The following is a 4,675-nucleotide window of genomic DNA, read 5'->3' as shown; positions in this document are numbered from 1 at the left end:
GCACTTGCTGAAACCCGTGGGAAATACTCCTGAGCCCATATCTGGGTCCCTTCTCTGAACCAGGCCGGGTCCTGCCCTTGTTCAAGCACCCAAAAACACTCCTGAGCCCACATCTCGGTCCCTGCACTGATCGCTGCTGGATCCACCCCTTGTTCATCCCGACAGACACTCCTGAGGCCACATCTCAGTCGCTCCAATGAACCAGGCTGGGTCCTGCCTTTGTTCAAGCCCCCAACAAACACTCTTGAGCCCACATCTCAGTCCTTGCACTGAATCAGGTGGGTCCTGCCCATGTTCAAGCTCTTTGTAGAATGCATATATAGTATATCAGGACTATAGGATTGGCTGGCTTAGCTTGATCCTCTTGCTGCTCCAGGCCCCACAGGCTTGGGTGACAGGGCAGGCTGGGATGTGTTCTCACATGGAGAACAGAACCATTTTGAAAGGGCCTCAATAGGGTAAATGGCAGACGTGCATGTCTCCGACACTGGTGAGTCATGAAACTTAAGGGAACTGTCTTTAGAGTCTCCCTGGCAGGCATTCGAACAAGGTTCAGGGAGTTCCCTCATGCCAGCAGAGCAGGCCCCATTTCTCCCTCTGTGCAAAGTGTGGCCAAGCCACCTCAGGCCTGTTCAGTGTTCACATCTGTCCAGCAAGGGAGGGAGGGTCGCACGTCCAATTCTGCAGTTCAGCAGTGACCACCCACTGTTGGCTCTCAAGGTTGAGAAAGCACTCTCTGAACGTGTGGACTAAAACCGTCTGATCTCCCATTGCTGCAACTCACTCAGGATTAGAAGGGCTTGCCAAGGATAAGCGTCTCTTCTGAGCGCTGGTGTCCAGAGAGTGGCAGACGGCAACAGCACTACTTAGAGAGACGGAGACACACAGACATCAGCGCCTGGTACACACACAGAAGGATTGCCCAAAACAGTGCTATGCCGGAAGCAAAGATAGAGAGACAAAGAGCGAGCTCTGCACCCTAAGGCTCTGGTCTCCCTGAACAGTGGAGATCAACTGTAGCAAATGTTGGGGTTTTTCCCTACTCCCCTAGCATCAGGACAGCAACAGGCTTTCTGTCCCATGAAGAAAAGTATCCAGCCACTTGGCACCCCTGCATATCCTTTGGATACTCAGGGAGAGCTCCCAGTTATTGCTGGTCCCGGGGGACACAGGAGTGTGTTGTTCGGATCGCGGAGCAGGAACCCGTGGTTGGAATTTCCAGAGCCAGGTCAATGACAGCGCCTGGGGCCACCCCAGCCACATGCAAAACCCTCTACATTCCTGGAACAGAATCTGGCCACGTGGGGGCGCTGGAGCACAGGAACCGTGGAAGATGCCCTCCGGTCTAGGGGCGTGTCCATAAGGGTGCCGCCCACGACCCTCTCCGCCGTTGGTCTAGATTTGGGCAAGGAGCCTGTGCGTGGCTCACAGCCTAGGCTCCCGCCTGTTCGGCTGATGTCCCAGGGCCCGTTCACCCTGGCCTGGGCTGTCCAGCACCCCTTTCCTCGGCCTCACACCACCCCAAACACACCACTCCCCGCCTCCCAACCATTCCCCTCACTCCCCGCCCCCAAAGAGCTAGTGGGTCCCACAGGTTTACTGCAGCCTGGGCCGCCATTACGCACCATTGTCTGTGCTGTTATATCGTGTCCCTTCACATCTGCCCCAGCTTGGGCCAAGAGGAGCGTGAGAGGCGATCAAAGGAAGGCGGGAGCGTCCCAGGACCCCGACCTTCTTAGCTGTGAGCCCCAGTACTCAGGGAGAAGCCCCCACCCCTCACCCCGCGGCCTGCCGTCCTGATGCTGTGCACAGCTGGAACCTTGCAACCACCAGTTGTCACGCCAGGTGAAGAGGCCACCCTCTTTAGGGTGGAGGCGGTGCAAGACAGCGAGACCCTGGTGGATGGAGACATGGCAGGGATCGGGCGGGAGTTCCAGCTGCTTGCAGAAGACATCATGGAAGAGGTGGAGGATGTGGCAGATGAGGAGTAGGAACAGTGGTCCTCCCAGCAGCTGGAGGAGAAGACAGTGGAGGAGCAGGGCCAGGACAGGCCCGGAGGCCTGAGTGAGCACCAGGCGCTTGATGCCCTGCAGCCACTGGCCGCCCTGCAGGTGGACCTGAGCTCTGAGTGTGAGCAAAGCCACAGAGCCTACCATCAGAGGAGGAAGCATCACTTGGCTTGGAGGAGTGCCATCATCCAGGGCATCCCTGGCTTCTGGGCCAAAACTGTATCCTTTCTGCTGCTCCTTTGGGTCCAATGCTCATGAGGAGGAGGAGAAGGGGCAGGAGCAGGAGGAGGGGTGGGGGGCGAGGGCACAGGAAGGGCGCTGGAGGCCCCTGAAGGAAATGTGGTCCTGGGCAATTGGCAAGCTCCAAAGGCCCAGCCGAGTAGGGTCTGGGCAGGGCTACATATGTACGTGTTACAGCCATGCCTTTGAATGTCTCCTTCAGGCCTGCATCTGAGGAGGAGCAGCACCTGAAGCCTCCAGAGATGGTACACCAGAGCAGCATGGGCACACAGTTATTGCTGTAAATGTGGGTGATCCCAGCATATAGCTGAGACATGTGAGTCATTCACATACACACACAACACACACACACACACACACACACACACACACAACAACAACCCCTTTGCTTTCAAACATGGATTGTCACAGGACTGCAAATCTGATCATGTAAGTAGTGACATGCCACTACCCAGAATACACAGGTCTGGAGGAGAACAGTAGCGGTCAGAAACAGCCCCTGCTTGGAGAATGCAGACCACCTCAGATGCACACCACCACAAGGGGCCCAGAGCCATGAGCGTGTCTGATGGTATGGCAAAGCCTGATGACATCAGCGGTGGCTGGGTAACAGGCAGTGCCCAGCTCCTTGCAGATGCCTTTTCCAGTATCCTTGTTCCACCCCAGACTAGGACTAATGCTCCTGGCTCTTCTTGGCCTGCCATGTAGCTCCCTGAATGGCTCCTTGACCTAAAGCAGATTATGAGCCACCCTCAAGTTTCTGTCATGATCAGCGACCAAGATCAAGACTTTCTTGGCTACATGATCAACTTGAAGGTCAGTGAGGGAGACTGAGGAAGGGTGGGTATGGGACCTGACAGGGAGTGGGAGGATCCTGTTAGCCATGTTCCTGTGCTGTGAGACTTTGGAGAGGCATCGTGGAAGCTGTTAATGCCTGCCTGGGAGGCAAGCTGAGGCCCCTAGAAGTTTGCACCTTTTCCCTCCTCCCTATCCTGGCAGGTGCAGGTGCAGAGCCATCTGCAGTCCCGCTGCAAGCTGATCTTTTCCTTTCAGGACAACCCCTACTTCTTGAACACCATGATCATTAAGGAGTATTACCTTGACATCACTGGTAAAACGTGGCTCCCAGGGTGATGAGTGTGGGTGTGCAAGCGTGTAGATGATCCACCTGTGGAGTCCACCCCAGTCTCCCCTGTCTTTCTGCAGGGTACATACAGGGCACGTCATTCCACTCCAGTCCACTGGTCATGGGACTTTGAATGGGGATCGCCCAGCCACAGTCTGGACACCAGGAGCCTTAATTTTCTCAACTGGCTGTCAGGCCACAATGGCCCAGAATCGAACAGGATTGCTGATGTGGGGTTGCTTTGGGCCTGCACAAAGTGGATGATTGATGTTGGAGTTCTTGGCTGCTCATGGGAGCGTTTGGGGCCTGGTCAGCCCTGGGTTGACCTTGCTTGTGTTGCCAGCAGCTGATCATCAGTGCCATGTGGGATGATCCCCTGAAGTACTACCTCAGGGAGGATGATTCTTCCATCAGAGATAACTGACAGAAACACATGTGGTGAGGGGGTCTGGAGGTAGGCCCTGAGGGACAGCCTTATCGTAGCTGGGACACTATCCTTTCCCAAATGGGGATGCTCAGCCTCATGCAAGCTGGCTGCAGAGCCAGAATTTGGGTTATGCATGTAGCAGGTGACTTGCTGAGACTGGGGGCATGGGGGACTCGGTGTGTCCGTGAGTGAAGTAAGTCTCCCTCAAGTCAGCTATGGTTGCAGCGCAAGAGTCCTAGGTGATACCTAGGTGATACCTTAGTCCTCTAGAGTCCTAGAGGCAGGGTGAATTAAGTGTCTGTGTCAGAATCATCCGTCCCTGGGTCCTGCCATCCTCCAGCCTCCTGCCGCTCACTGAGTTTGAGATTATCTGGGCCCTTCACTCCCTCCCCTTACCCTGGGATGGCCTATCATTGAAAGGGCATCCTCTCAGTGGTCCCAGTGCACCTGTGTGTTGACTTTGGGATCTTGTTTGAATTTCCACATTCACCACTTGGATCTCACCACCACCACCACACATGCTGCGCTCAAAGTGGCTTCAGGCTGCCTTGGGAAAATCCGGACGAGTTTGGGGAGGAGGTGGACAGGGAGCCCCAAAGGCAGGACATGGTGCCGACTGACGCCATCTCCAACATTGCTGGACACGGCGTCTTCAGCTCCTGAAACACCTGTGTTCCCTATTTGCATTTGTGTCCCCATGCCAAGCATGTGTGTATACATGCATGTGCTTGTGTTGGCTGTGTGTGTGTGTGTGTGTGTGTGTGTGTGTGTATCCGGCCCAGGGCAGATGCAGAGATGAAGGCGACAGGAGAGGAGGTGCTGAGCAACCAGAAGAGGAGGCATGAGGCGTCCCCAGTCTGAAGGTGGTTTGTC

General features: G+C 55.5%; 1 pseudogene; it reads left to right on the top strand.

Moving 5' to 3' along the window:
- Nucleotides 1–462: 462 nt before the first annotated feature.
- LOC138986988 (testis-specific Y-encoded protein 1-like) lies at nt 463–3,799 on the top strand (annotated as a pseudogene).
- Nucleotides 3,800–4,675: the final 876 nt, after the last annotated feature.

The sequence above is a fragment of the Bos mutus genome, unplaced genomic scaffold, assembly GCF_027580195.1.
Source record: "Bos mutus isolate GX-2022 unplaced genomic scaffold, NWIPB_WYAK_1.1 CTG352, whole genome shotgun sequence".
Classification (NCBI taxonomy): Eukaryota; Metazoa; Chordata; class Mammalia; order Artiodactyla; family Bovidae; genus Bos; species Bos mutus.
This window is presented reverse-complemented; position numbering and strand designations above follow the sequence as displayed.